Genomic DNA, 16,441 nt, shown 5'->3' on the forward strand with positions numbered 1-16,441 from the left:
GGACTTGTAGTGACAAAGTTGAGAGTGCCTCTGTTCAAAGTAATGAGCTTCCCACCAAGGTGCAGAAGATCATGCCTATTTGGGAGGCGTTATATGTTTGGGCAGCCAGGTTGATCTATGAACATCAGAGGAGATTAAAGTCTGCCAGAAAGACTGATTGTCATTTTTCAGAAGTTAACTTGATATATACAAGGGTGGGCAAAATTTGCTTAACTACCCCAGCGTAATTTTGTGAAATCCCCCCAAATTACATGAAATGCCACATAATTACTCAAAATGCCTCTCCCTGCTGCTTGCAAAAAAAAAAGATACGGAACATTTTGTGTTAAAAAAAACTAGCAGAAAACAGCATTAAGCATGATGCATGTAAGGGACTATTTTGATTAGAAAGTGACATTCTGACTCCTGCCTGCTTCTTCCTACCTCTATTTCTTAACTCATCCAACTTCATCAAGTCCATCTCCGCCCATTTCTCTCATTTATTCCAACTTTCTATTCACTTTTTTGTCTCCTTTTAACTCTCTTGTGCTTTTTTTCATATTTTTCCTCTACCTGGACATTTCTTTGTATTTTGTTTGTTACACTCGGCCCAACAGCAATGGCAGAGGCAGGCATTGTGCCACGAGGCGAGGAGACAGCAGAAATCTCCAACTTCAAACCGAGGGTGCCACATACAACACTTTTTTGGAGGAGTAGTGTTGGCAGTAGGAACCAGGCCTGGCAAGGGGTACAGCCTGGTGGGGAGGACTCTACACTGGGACAGAGTTCGGCACAGCATGCACCGCCACATCGGGTGTGCTGCGCCCAGTGATAGGTCATACACAGCTGGGTTGATATTCTGAACAAGAAAAAGGGCTTGCTGTACCTGCTAGATGTTGAGAAGGCTGACACAGGTTATTGATGTTTAAAATATCTTCATTTTATGTTTATTAATAAAGCAAACTACAGGGGAACACGTAGGACCAGTTGAGACCTAGTTGAATTGTGATATCTCCAACAACGTCTCAACAGGTATTATAAGGATCACAATTCAGCAAACATAATGAATAGGAAACACAAGAAGGGAAGCGTCAAACAGATTACTATGATTGTAATTAAAGATCATTAACTACAAAAGCATATATTACAGCATCCACATTTGTCTAAAATAAGTGCAGTGAATAAAAAGAAGTTAACACATAGTGCTTGTGATCAAGTGCCCATGAACGGCACAAGTGAAACACGGAAAAGTAACAAAAAGAAAAAAGCATATAGACACTATTTCTAAGATTTTAGTTCTTGAATTTGATAATACAGAGAGATTTGGGAATATCTTGTAATAAACCAGGCCACGAACATGTTAACAGTAGATTGTTGCTTAATATTGTATGATCTCTATCTGAGTATAATTATATGAGAGCTTCTTGATGCCAAAGTAAATGATTGCACCTGTTTGTACCATTCCATTTATTAATAGTCTTGTCTTTTGTAGGAGCCCTGTGTACTTATTAAGTGTGTATATATATTACATGGATGAAGGCCCCCTTTTTTCTTTTGTTTTTTTCTTTTACTTTCTTTTTTCACCCTTTTTCTCTCTGTTTCTCATACCAGGGCTCTGCTAACTTTTTAATTCAATTTCCTGGATATTGATTTAAATCCTGTTTTCTGTTTGTTTTGTTTTTTTGCCCCCCATCCATTTTCGGGACATGTCCACTGGCGGAACTACCGGGGCACTTAGAGATCGCAAGGATGTGGTCTGCTCTTTTACCTGCAAAGCCACTTTCCTTATTTTGACGGCAGACGCGGCGCCTCATTATCAGAGACCGCTGACAGAAGCAGATGTGCTCCCCGGATGGAGGTGAGTATTGTTTTGTCACACTTGATGTGATACACGCTTCGCTCCCACCTATTGTTTTTGAAACCATTACCCTAAAATGTGTTTTTATTATTTTATTAGGTGCCTAAGATTTCTTTGTGTGATATTGTGGGATAAGTGTCACAATACCATATGGCTTTATAATTGTTTTTGGACCGAGGCTGATTCATTCTCTTGACGAAGGAACAGATGGAATTATATATGCTCTTGACTTTTTCATGGAACTATGAATCTGAAATTCGGTTTTATTAATAATTAGGTGCCCACGATTGATTCGGTTTTTACTTTGTCAAGTGTTGTTTCTACTAAGAATACTGGATCCCTTTGGGCTGTTCAGATTTATACTTGGCTCATCTTTGGACCCCATAAAATTGTGAGATCTGCTTATTAGTGGTCTTTATGACTCAATCAATTTAACTAGTGAGTTGATGCAAATTGGTGATTTTCCTTCATTATATCTATAGGTGTTGAGGTCAGTGTTATCCACCTTGGGCTCCACACTGTGCCTACTAATTGCAGTGATTAATCAATAGGCTTGGTTGATTGGTTCTAGGACTTCTGCCTTTCGGGTTTTATCTACAGGTGGCATTCATTTTTTCCGAACTCATTTATCAGGTAGATTAATTTTAATTTCACTCACTTTCTTGCACAGTTGTGGTTTATCTCGCTTTAATTTCAGATTAATATCCTTCTTGTTTTGGATGCACTAGATTATCTTTGTGCATTTCTGTCCTGATAAGTTACTGGGGTTGAAACACCATCAACATTTGAAACAGCGAATCTTGGCTTGTGATTTAATACATGACATTGACAAATTTCTCTGTATTATCAAATTCAAGTACTAAAATCTTACAAATACTGTCTATATGCTGTTTTCTTTGTGTTTCTTTTCTGTGTTTTACATGCGTGGTTCACCGGCACTTGATCACGAGCACTATGTGTCTATTTCTTTTCAGTCACTGCACTTATTTTAGACAATGTGGATGCTGTAATATATGCTTTTGTATTCAATGATCTTTAATTACATTCACAGGAATCGGTTTGATGCTTCCCTTTTTGTACTTCTTATTCATTATGTTTGCTGAATTGTGATCCTAATTGATACCTGTTGAGACGTTGTTGCAGATATCTTCATTTTATTTTAACACCACTGGTATATTTAAGTGAATATATATATAGTTATAGTTAGGACCTAACTTCTATTGAAAAAGCATTTTTTACTTGACTATATCTTTGGCGCCACTTGAAGAATTTTCACAAAACTTCCCAACAACATTTGCCAGTCACACCAGCTGCTGTCTGAAAAGTTTGGGGGTGATCCATCTAGGGGAAGCTGAGAAAAATGGGGGTCCCAAAACACGTTTTCCCTAATAATTTTTCCATAGGGATTTTGAACAGCAATAGCGCCAGAATCACTGGACAGAATCACACCAAATGTCAGAGAAAGGTAGGTCCTGGTCCAAAAAGCGAATCTTTTTGGTTTTGGTGATTGGCTGACAACACTTCAACAACAGACACCGTTGAAGTGTTGTCAGTCATTTTTGGACTTTGCTGAAGCTGAGTCCTAAGAAAAAAGTAAAATATAAAGAAAAGGGGCCAGGGCACAAACACCCTTACCCCATAGCTCTTGTGGTGAGGTCCCAAAGGGATCAGCAGGGCTAAAACGCATTTTCAATTTCTTTTACAACCGGAGTCTCAGTGGAACCACGGAGCTGCCTTAAAATAAAAAAACAACGAAGCACAGGCTCCTGCACTTCGTTATTATAAAGCCCCTGGGTGGGCCAAGTTGTGGGCAATTTGCTTAAAAATGTGAGGGGTCCCCTTGCCCCCTCCTGCTGCACCAGGGACTGCCACCTCCCTGGGGGTTATAATTGATATGCGGATGGCTGCGTGCCCCCCGCTGCCCTGGGGAACACCACCTCCCAAGGATTTTACTTAAATATGTGGGGGTGTGTTCCTCCCCGCTGCCCCAGAGACCACCACTTCTCTGGGGCATCAAAGTAATAATATATGGTGGGCCACCCGGCCCCCTTCCTGCGGCCCCAGGGTGATCATCTGTTTTATGCATGGGGGCCTGTGGCCCCCCGTGTCCCAGGGACCACCAGCAACTGGGGCAAAATGCATCAATTGTGTGGGGGAGGTCTATCGGCCTCCACCACAATCCAAGGGGTCGTGACCTCCCAGGGGCACATGTAAAAATGATTACATGGGGGTCGGTTTCAGACCCCCTTTAGCACCGGGGATAACCACCTCCCCGGGACTATAACTGTAGGAGAGGGCCCTACAGCCCCCCTCAAGGAGCCACTGATGGCCTTGGGGACTGCCACCCCTAAGGGCTGACTCATGATATGTCCTGGGGGGACATAGCTATTTGCTGTGGCTTGGCTGAAGCTTTGCAGCTTCAGTTAAGCCAAAACAATCACTTTGGTTTTTAACAGCGGGACCTGTCAAGGTTTCATCTCTGCCCCCTGTATGCGTGCAGGAAACAGAGATGAAATGCTTCAGCAAGAACAGAGCCGCTGTTAAAGAAGTTAAAGCAGCTCCGTGCTTGCTGAAGCAATGGCACCGCGAGGGAAGCCTTCAGGATTCTCCGCTGTGCCAGATAGCCCATAAAGGGCTTTTTGTAAATTAAAAATAAATAAATAAATAAATATGTATGGGCCACTGGAGAGCCCTTGAGGGCTCCCTCTCAGTTCCAGGTAGCCCTTAAAGGACAAAAAAAAACAGAATAACAACAAGCAATAGCTCAAAATGAAGGTCCGAGACCTTCACACTAGGCACTCAAGGTTCAGGCCCAGCCAGACTCGCTTCCCTCTTTTTTTTAAGAACAAAATATTTAAATCTTCAAAAATGATATACATTTTTGTTGCATTGTACAGAAATATCTCATTGTAAATATTTCATACATCAAACCCTAACAAACTCTCTATCTATCTCCCTCCAACTTTCTTTCTCTCTCTGTTTTTCTTTCAATTTCTCCCACTCACACATGCACTCAGCATAATGCACCTACTCACAGACCCACTCAGACACTCAGACCCACACACACATTGCCCATCAGACCCTTGAGCACCCACTCACAAACCCACTCAGACAGTTATGCACCCATTCACAGACCCATTCAGACTCTCACACACCCTCGCACAGACCCACTGACAGCCTCATACACCCACTCACAGACTTGCGGAGACACTGATGCACACACTAAAACACTGATTTATGCACTCTCACACCCAGACAAACACTGTCACAGCCACTCTCACCCCTAGATTACATCCTCTCACACCTATTCTGACACCCAGAGAGGCTGCAGCCAACTTCCGCAGTGCACAGGCAAAGGGCCAAGCATAGTATGGGGTTAGGTGTTAGGGGGGTTCGCCACAGGGTCTGGCTGCAAGCCAGGTCTTACGAGCAACCTCCGCTGCGCATGGGCGAAGGCCATGCACCATGTAAGGTTGGGTGCTCAGGGCCTGGACGCCAACTGCCACCATACAGACCAAAAAAAACATAGAACATAGAAATTCACTGAAAAAAACAAAGCTTACAGGGGCGTTATAGTTAGGAAATAGAATTGAAAAAAATAGATATTCACTTAAAAAAACAAAGGTTACAGAGACGATATAGTTAGGGTCACATTTTAAACGTACGAAACCATAGAAATTCACCAGGTCAGTCATGAAAAACTATATTCGGATTTCACATAATCCATAAAAATACATATAGAAGATTCAAGCAATACTTGTCAAATTTATACGTAAAAAACCCAATATTTGCATCTAGCATGTGTGTATTGCATCGCATTACTTGTGCATGCTATCCTAAAGGACGAAAGAGATCTAAAAATACTAGCATCCAAAAAATTCATACACAGCATCTATAGTGCAAACTTGTGTGCAAAACAGCAGAGGGGCAAAATATGCAAAGCATTCAATGGTATATAGATAGTCACAAACAGATATAAGAAGGTTATCACAGAAATACATCTGTGACTTTTCTAAGAACAGACTAATGTGCAAAAAGGCATATGTGCGCAATATACAGAGATATAAAAAAGTTGTATTATTGCTCCAAAAAGCAACAATACAACTTCCAATACTTTAAGATTCAATAAAAACAATAAACACATATAAATAATCACTGACTAATAGCACAATGTCTAAAAAGACAGTCATTCATCTCGTATCGCTACGGGGCAATCATTCTCTCCACCGTTGCCAATCTAATAATGTTAATCTATGTATGGGCGAGGATTAGTTGTACAATCTATTAATGCTACCTTTAGGGCCTCATGAGCTCCCCCTTACACAAGTTCTAGCCTTGCCCTATTCTGTAATCATAACAGCCATTAAAATACATACAGTACAAATAACTAAGAACCCTATATAACCTGGCCTACCCCTAAATTTCAGCGCCATAAATAGCGGTATTCAGGGCCTTAGCACGATAAGCCTCGAGGGCAGGTGAAATAGAATGAGTGGTGGTCACTCTAAAAAAACCACAGAATGGCATTTGACCTGTGCTACAACATCATGGAGGTTATTACATTTTGGGGTTCCCACTTAAACTTGTCCAAAAGGGTAATACCTAAATAGTCGAAACATGACACCCTTTCTAGGTCTACGTTGCCCACCCTAACACTCTTTGTTCTTACAGGGCACTTGCCAAAGACCATATATTTAGTTTTTGCACTTTTTATCTTTAATCCTCTTTTGGTACAGAGTGACCCAAACATTGTCAACAGGTTTTGAAGCCCCATTGGGGATTTAGAAATTAGCAACAAGTCGTCCGCGAATAGAATGATTGTAATTTTCCCTCTGTCTATGGTGGGAGAGTCGTTGACACATTGCCCAAGGTACTCAACATCATCACTCATATAAAGAGAAAAGAATGTAGGGGCCAGCACACATCCTTGGCGCACTCCGTGACCCGTAGGGATTCTGGACATCAGTTCTCCATACCCCCCCCCAGAGTACCTGAGCATAGTTCCCAGTATGCAATCAGATCAAGATGTCTACTAGGTCACTAGGGAGACCACCTTCCTCAGAACCCTCCAAAGATTATCATGAGGAATCAGATCAAAGGCGGCTCGAAGTTCGACAAAAGATACATATAACTTCTGCTGTTGGAGGAAAACCTGCTTCCCGTCTAAAATAGAAAACCTAAATACCTGGTCAATACTGCTAGTCTTCAAATGGAAATCATCCTGCAGGGATGAGAATACATCTTTGCTGGCTGCCCACAGCAGTAATTTGTTAAGCACTTGTCTCATGAGGATTTTTTAAAGATTATCCAGTAAGCTAGTAGGATGGTAGTGAGCATGGCAGCTCGCGTCACCTTTTATAATACTGGAATAATTTCAGCCCTTTTCCAAATATCCGGCATCGTACCCCCTCTAGCTATTGTATTTGAAAGTGTATTTATGTGTCCAGCACACAGTTGGGGTTCCGACTTGTATAAGTCCATTGGAATACTGTCCGGGCCAGGGACTTTTAGGGGTTTCAAGCTATCTATTTCTGCCAAGGTTTCCTCCAGAGAGAAAAATGGTGGGGCACATACATCAGGCCCTACGCTAGAAGTGGCAGTAGGCATATTCTCCTCCCCTACATCCAAGTGATCCTATCCATTACGACTCACAGAGTATAGAGCACCAAAATGATCCTCCCACTTATCCGGTGCGATATGGGAAACCTAGGATTACCATGTTCTCTAGTCCCATCTGTGATTAACGATCAAAAAATGTGATTATCTCTCACTTCCAGGGACTGGAGTAGTTCCTGCCATTTATCCTCATCCCATTTACCAGTTAGAGTTATTTCAAGTAACTATAACTCGTGCCCTAAAGTAACTATAACTTGCCCCTTCACTATGCACTGCTAATTACTCCACACATTATGGCACCCATGACATCTTTGATAACATCCGTCATTATATGAATTAAATATTTGCAGGAAAAAAATGTAGGACAAAACTGTGCATGGCAGGGGCATGAGTGACAGTTACTTTAGGGCACAATTTATAGTTAGTTACCTTGAGATAACTCTAACTAAAACTGGTGAATTTATATGGTTTGGTACGTTTAAGATATATATATATATATATATATATATATACATATATATATATATATATATATATATATATATATATATATATACACAACACATATATATATATATATATATATATATAGAGAGAGAGAGAGAGCGAGAGAGAGAGAAATATATATATTTATGGATATGTATATACAAAAGAAATAGGTGGAGCACAGAATCTCACTTTTGGGCTCAATCAGCTTCTGAGCATTTGACTACCACCATTTTTCTGGACATCAAACAAAATGTATCAATATTTCCCTCTTACAAGAAAATCCCTCAATGAGTGCCCACCTTAGCACAAAACCTAAAACCAAAATTGCTCTGAACATCTATGAATTATTAGCTAATGAACTCCACTACTCACACTCACTGATACCTGGATTATGAATCCACACCAGACGTAACAAAGCTTCTTGGAGTTCACCACTACATCCCATTCAAAGAAAGGATCGAGATGACTGGCTGTCCTTCATATATGTGGCTGGCTATCTGGCACATTTTATTATTTGCCACAAAATGCATTATAAATCTCACTATCTAATTTGAATATACCCTGATTTATCAGCCTCATCCAAAATAAACCGGTTCTTCTGTCTCAGGTGACTTCCTAAACCTTGCTCATCATATGTTCACACACTCTTTCAGGGCCTTCATAGCAGATGACTTCAAATATGAGTTGAAGATAAATTCATGGTCATTCACTCAAGGCACCATCGATAAGCTTAGCTTCCTTAAACTAGCTGGACAACTTAACCCACGCTAGTGGCCTACGTTTAACAGCCTTTAGTGTGCTGTTGTGGTGCTAGGGTGGAAACTTCAGAGTTCAAACTGTGTTTTCTTAGACTTCTGTCATTAGTGTTCCTGCTGTGTCTCTTAAGACCGGGGATAGCAAGGGCAGTGGCAGGTGTGCCAAACGTCAAATCAGGGTTATAATATGCTATCCCTGGTTATACCTGATTGACGTTCATATTTAATCGTTACCTATATGGTTTATCAACTCCAGAGCCTTAGTGGAACGAAAAATGTCTATTTAGTTTGACAGTGATCTTTACAACGGAGGTTCTGCACTAGAGTGGGAAGCACAAATGTGTTTGCTTGCACTTGTTAAAAATCTCACTTATCACAGTATGTAACAGTTGCATTAGAGGTGAAAAATTATTTTCTGTTGCCATGAAGACCACCTTTACAAGAAATTGTCATGCAGTACTGTGTAGTCTAAGAGATTGCCTGGTTAATCAAGAATGCACTGTTCGCTGAAATGAGCTATTCTTAGAATTCTGCAGTACATGCTTTGACATTCTGTCTTGTATAACGTGGGAAGAGTTGATTGCAGAGACTGAGCTATCGGTATCCAGTTCATTTGGTGTGCTTTCCAACCTGAAATAAATGAACCGCTGAAAACCTATTTTGCTCGTGGACCCAGCCTGCTCCAGTCTGACCTCTCAGAAAACCAGTACATGTTCTCATTGTTTTTTTTACCTTGCCAGCTTTTAATTCCCAAAACCTAAATATCCCAGCAAGTAAAAACCAGAACTCGTATAAGAAAGATGGCAAATATCCAATTGAATGGGTAGCGCCTTAACAATCCTGTCATAGAGAAGGCTTTTTGCCTCATCAGTTTGTTATTTTCCACTCCATTTTAATTTTGGCTTTGGTGTGGCATTGCAGTCTTTAATGAAATAAACATTTTTCACAGTGGAAATTTATCTTGCCAAACAAAAATATGGGCAAAACAAGGCCTTCTATGAAAGTCAGTTAATGTTCTATTTAGGATTGGATTACGTGGAATCGTTCCGATTATAAAAATCCAACAGCAAGTTGATTGGAATTTATCCAATGTGCTAATTATCACATATTCTGAGTTTTCCTGGAATAGTCCAGATTTGACTGCTCAGCTCACCAAAATATTTATCTTACAATAAATACCATCTAGTTTTACCCTATTAACTTGCAGAATGTTTGACATACCAAAACCTGATAAAGGATGGGGGTCTTTATATGGTAATTACCGAGTTAGGTCAATACTGCACAACTTCCAATTCCGATCATTGCACAAACAGGGGTTTGCCCAGGAGTCAGGGAATACTGATTCATTCATGATCAGGGTCTAAGTTTCGAACAGCCCAAAATACACCATTTTGAAAACTACCTGTGTTAGCAATGGGGTCTTTGGTTGGCAGTCAAGTTACTCCCTGTCCAAGCAAGGACCCTCACTCTAGTCAGGATATGTCACACACAATCCAAATTATCCTGTGCCCACCCTCTGATAGCTTGGCACTGAGCAGTCAGGCGTAACTTAGAAGGCAACGTGTAAAGTATTTGTGCAATAAATCATAAAATACCACAATATAACACCACAAAAATACACCACACAGTGTTTAGAAAAATACATAATATTTATCTGGATAAATGCAGGTCAAAATGATTAAAGATTAAATAAGCAAATGTTGGGATATCACTGAAAGTGATATCAAGTGTCTTAGAGTTTAAATATTACTGTCAAAGCAATTAAAAGTGTCTTAAGTTCTCCTAGAAACAACAAGAGTCTCTTGCAGACCAAAGTACCTGATTTGCGTTGAAAATCCTTGCCAGGGACCGCAGAGGAGGAGATGCATGGAAAACGGTAAGTGTGCGTCAGTTTCACCCCTTCGCACACGGACTTGCGTTGTTATTTTTCATGCGGGGAAGACGTTGCGCTGATTTCCGGCAAGCAGACTTGGATCCTCTTCAGATGCCCTGGGGACGATGCCGGGAATCCTGGGCTTGCAGAGCGAAATCACAGGGGCTGTGTCGATTCCGGTGAGCGATGCGTGGAATTCTCTTCCGAACGGCAGGTGCTGCGTCGATTCCTCTCCGGAAGTCAGGCATCGTCGTTCTGAGCCGCCTTGCGTCGATCAAGTAGGGCTGGGCGTCAAAGTTCCGGTCGTGACGCTGGCGCTGAGTCGATCTTCTGTCACGGAGTCGGGCTGCGTCGTTCCGGTCTCGGCGTTCGGTGAATTTTTCACCGCAAGCAGGCTGTGCTTCGTTCTTGGCAGCGGTGCGTCAAATTTTTACAGCACGGGGATTTCAGCTGGAGGAGAGTAGTCTTTTTGGTCCTGAGTCTTCAGGGAACAGAAGGCAAGCTCTATCCAATCCCTTAGAGAGCACTTCTGCATCAAGGCAAGAGAGCAGCAAGACAGCAGGGCAACAGCAAGGTAGCAGTCCTCTTCGGGAAGCAGTCAGGTGAGTCCTTTAGGCAGTCAGGTACTTCTTCTTGTCAGGGTGCAGGTTCTGGTTCAGGTTTCTTCTCCAGGAAGTATCTGAGTTGGTAGGGCAGCGGCCCTGTTTTTATACCCAAATGTGCCTTTGAAGTGGGGGAGACTTCAAAGAGTGGCTTAGAAGTGCACCAGGTCCCCTTTCAGTTCAAACCTGTCTGACAGGGTCCCAGTAGGGGGTGTGGCAATCCTTTGTGTGAGAGCAGGCACTCCACCCTCCAAGCCCAGGAAGACCCATTCAACATGCATATGTATGGAAATGAGGCTGAGTATCCTGTGTTTGGGGTGTGTCTGAGTGAATGCACCAGGAGCTGTCAACTAAACCCAGCCAGTCGTGGATTGTAAGGCACAGAACGATTTAAGTGCAGAGAAATGCTCATTTTCTAAAAGGGTAATTTCTAAAATAATAATGTTAAATCCAACTTCACCAGTCAGCAGGATTTTGTATTACCATTCTGGCCTTACTAAATATGACTTTCCTACTCCTTTCAGATCTGCAGCTACCACTCAAACAATGTATGAGGGCAGCCCCAATGTTAGCCTATGAAGGGAGCAGGCCTCGCAGCAGTGTAAAAACGAATGTAGGAGTTTTACACTACCAGGACATGTAACACTACCCAGGTACATGTCCTGCCTTTTACCTAAACAGCACCCTGCCCTAGGGGTTACCCAGGGCACACTTTCGGGGTGTCTTATATGTAGCAAAAGGGGAGTTTTAGGCTTGGCAAGTACTTTTAAATGTCAAGTCAAATTGACAGTGAAACTGCACACACAGGCCTTGCAAGGGCAGGCCTGAGACAAGGTTAAGGGGCTATGTAAGTGGGGGGCACAATAAGTGCTGCAGGCCCACTTTAATCTATAGGCCCTGGGCACATATAGTGCACTCTACTAGGGACTTATAAGTAAATTAAATGGTCCAACTGGGTATGAGCCAATGTCACCATGTTTTAAGGCGAGAGCATATGCCCTTCAGCACTGATTAGCAGTGGTAATGTGCACAGAGTCCTAAAGCCAGCAAAAATGAGGTCAGAAAAAGAGAAGGAGGAAGGCAAAACGTCTGGGGAGAACCCTGCATAAAGGCCATTTTCAACAACCTGTGAGTGAAAGTCAGAGTTACAGGCACAAATACCTTTATGTGCAAGTGCAAAACCACTCTTTGAATTGAAAAACTACAATTCCACACTTGTAGGAAGATTTACTCACAAAGGTGTTTGCTGGCACATGTGAGAAATTGGGTTGTTGGTTGAACATGGGGTGACCCCTATTTAAGGAACAGCCACATTCCCTGTTAGGGTGAACCACAAAAAATCCTAAATTAACCTGTGCTGAACCCTCTGGTAGCTAGGCACAAAAGCAGTCAGTTAATTATGCAGTACAGAAACACTAATAAAGTGAAAACACAGCACAAGATAAATCCCACACCAATTTAGAAATGTGGAGTACATTTTAATACATTATTTCAGTTGAACCAGAGGTATGAATTTTTTAAGTTTTTAGTAAAATCTAGAGCCTAAAAGCTCAAGCCCAACTGCAGCGATCTAGTCGTGTGACACTGGTTCAAAGTAAAAAAATATGGCCGACCGCGATGGAGCGTGGGTCGGATAGAAGAATTGTATTGGTCCTGTTTGCGCTTAACTTTCAACTTAGAAGAAACTTTCAAGAAGAAGCTCAGAGAAGGTCAAGTTTAGCTGAGCAAGGCTACAGGCAGGGCTTGAGGAGGCAGTTTCAGTGTCAGGGAGCTGCTGGATGAAGTCACAGTGCAAATTTCTACATTCAGCCTTAATCACTTTTTTGGAAGTCAAAAACCTCCAGTGGGATGATGCTGGAGGCTGCAGCTGAAGTGAGTTCCAGGAGGCCAGATACCCCTTTGGCGAAGGACCGCTGAACAAGATTTGCTGCTGTGGAAAAGGACAGAGCAGGAGCTGCCACAAAGTCAGGCCAACTGGCAATGCACCTTTGGGCAGTTAGATGAGCGGGTTGGTCCCATTCTTCTCTCTAGGTTCTCAGAGCAGGTTTTAGCTAAACATTTTCTGAGTCCCATGTTTTGAATCTTGACTATCTGGGCATTTAGCACTACCACCAAGTGTATAGGACTGGAAGGGCACCACTTGGGGACTTAGGTCTCACACAGGTCCCAATGCGGGTTCAAGATGGTGGATGCCTGTTATGTTCCTGTGGCTAGGAATAGGAGGCCAGCAAACTAGCTCTTGGAGTCACTCTGGTAGTCTTGGGTTCAGATGAGGAAGCAGGGCTCAAGCAACAGAACTGGCCTCTAAGGGTTCAAGGCAGGATCCAGGCAGCAAATCAGTCCTTCCAGATGCATCAAAGCAGTCTTGTGGAGTGTTCAGCAGACTAGAGCAACAGGCACTGCTCTGAAAGTCCTTCCACAGGTCCAATAAGAGAACTGAAGAGTGGGTCTGCGGGTCCCTTTTTTAATGCATGGTGCCTTCCTTAAAGTAGGAGATGTTTCTAGAAGATTCCCTTTGAAGTACTTGAAGTATCCTGACTCCCCTGCCCAGGCTGGCTGCAGGGACAATGGAGAGGTGACAAGCCCTTTGTGTGAAGGCAGAGCACAGTCTATTTAGTTGAAAGAGAGGCTGTGCCCAACTTCGACCTTTCATCCTGTCAGCAGATGGTCCTTTCAGGCATACCTTATCCCTCTATTGTGTGACTGTCTTGGAGGAATTCACAAAGTCCAACTGCCAACTACATCTGGCCATGTGACCCAGGACAGGCTTCAGGCATCAAATGGCAAAGGGCAGTAAAATGCCTATTTTCTAGAAGTGGCATTTTCAAACTTTTAACTTAAAATATGACTTTACCATTAAAGAGGATTTTTAATTACAGTTTCATAGATACCAGCCACAAAATGCGTACTGTTTACCAATTAAAAGTTACAATTTAGTTAATGGAACAAGGCAACCCAATGTTATCCTATGAGACAGGTAGGCCACACAATAGTCAAAAAATGAATTTAGGGGTTTTTCACTACCAGGACTTGCAAAACCCACAAATACATGTCCAACATTTAAGGGCTTACCTTAAGGGGTGACAGATATGCAAAAAAAGGGAAGTTTAAGTTTTGGCAAGGAGGTTATATTGTCAATTGGAATTGGGATTTTAAAACTGCATTCAGGCTGCAATGGCAAGTCTGAGACATGTTTTAAGGAGCTACTTAAGTGGGTGGCATAACAAGGGCTGCAGGCCCACTGGTAGCATTTAATCTACAGGGCCTGGGTACATAGTATACCACTCTGCGAGGGACTTACAAGAAAAATTAAAATGTCAATCGGTTGGCCAATTTGACTATGTTTAGGGGAGTGAGCACCAGCACGTTAGGACTGGTTAGCAGCGGTAACGTCATAGACTCCTAAGGCCAAAAAAAATAATTTGACAAAAAATAGGAGGAGTTAACTCAAGGAGTTTGGAGATGATCCTACAGACAGGCCCAGGTCCAAAAGTACACATCTACAAGTAAGTGTAGGAAGAGGGTGAGAAGCCGGCATGATGGAGCAGAAATGTCTTGGTAGTTCGTAAACACAGAAAAACGTATTATTTTGCAAGCACTCAGAAAGTTATTCTCAATTTCTCTCCAACCTGGAAAATGTAACTGTGCTACCATGGGGATAAGTAAATCTGATTCAAGGGTCAGAAGCGTTGATAAAGGCAAACTTGCAGAAACGCATCTGCTGTTGAAAATAAATGGACTGCAAAACCCTTAAGTGTTCCAAGCTGTTTTCCTTTTGGGAATTTTGTTTGTGAATTTTACATGATGGCCACAATCATGAAGGAAGCACCCGTGTTAAAGTTGTTCGGCAAAGCAAGTGGCATTTGGTTTTCTCATACATACACATATACAGTATATGTATATATTATAAAAAATCACACAAAAAAACAAAGGTTAGAGGGACAATATAGTTAGGTTCTGAATTTAGACAAACAAAACCATAGAAATTCAGCTGTTATACTTAGAGTTATTTCAAGTAACTATACATCGTGCCCTAAGTTAAGTATAACTCGCACCCCCCATGCACAATTCTCTCATCGATATTTTTATTTGAAATGTTACAGTGATAATATCAATGATGCCACAGAAGATGTCATCAATATTGCAATGTAATATGTGGAGTAATTAGCTGTGCATGGCGAGGGCTTGAGTTATAGTTACCTTAGGACACGAGTTATCGTTACTTGGAATAATTCTGACTATAGCAGGTGAATTTCCATGGTTTTGTGCATGTAAAGAGCCTAATTATAATGTCCTTTTAACCTTTACTTTTTTCAGTGAATTTCTAAGGTTTTTACATGCTAATCCTTAACTGTAACGTCCTTGCAACCTTTGTTTTTTTTTCAGTGAACTTCTATGTTTTTTAACAGCAGTGGGTTGGCCAGGGGGCCTGGCCAATGCCAGGCCCTGCGGCCAACCCCCAATCAACATACATCCGGTGCCACACACACCTGAAGGCAGGGGTCGGATGCAGGGCCTAGAAACGGAACTTCAACTGGGGCACTTGCTTTGTTTATATTTGTAAGTGCATGTCATTCAGGTTTAATTTCTCTAAAGAATGCATACTGACCTGCTTATTTATCCAAGAGGCCCCAGTTTTGAGCTAAATGTCTACTTAATTGGAGTACTTTCTACAAGCTAATTAGAAAGTGCTACTTCATTGAGTAAATGTGTAGTACATATTCCAGACTACTGCTGTATGAAGGACGCTGAAGTATTGCCTGCAGTGACCTTGTATGTCTGTTATTTTGGCAATGTAATTGTTCCTTGAGCATCTTCATACAGAAAGCTGAGATAACATAAATTCTTGTGTAGAGAAAACAATGAGACTACTAAGAGTTGAATCTTCACCAAACAAGAGTATTACCTCTTAATTACATGTAGTAAGTGCTTCTTTGTTTGGTGGAGATGTGCTCATATTCCTCTGCATTACGAATGCATCTCCAAAATCTCCGGGAAACATGCTGATGGAGACATTTGGTAATCTGTCCATCATCCTGGAAAAAGCCAGGAAGAAGTTGCATACTAATAACATATATATATCAGGGCAAAATTGGCAGAAGTTCTAGGTCATTTTCCATACTCTTAGTGGTTAATATGGTGAACCACAAGCTCTGGTCTCAACAGGAGATGACAGAAAGAATCCACTGCTGAAATCATTACTTTGGGACTGCAGGGGGGGCCTCAAGTTCCCCTCGGTACCTCCCATCTTCCCCTCCTGTGGGAGCCG

Source organism: Pleurodeles waltl, chromosome 2_1 (genome assembly GCF_031143425.1).
Source record: "Pleurodeles waltl isolate 20211129_DDA chromosome 2_1, aPleWal1.hap1.20221129, whole genome shotgun sequence".
NCBI lineage: Eukaryota > Metazoa > Chordata > Amphibia > Caudata > Salamandridae > Pleurodeles > Pleurodeles waltl.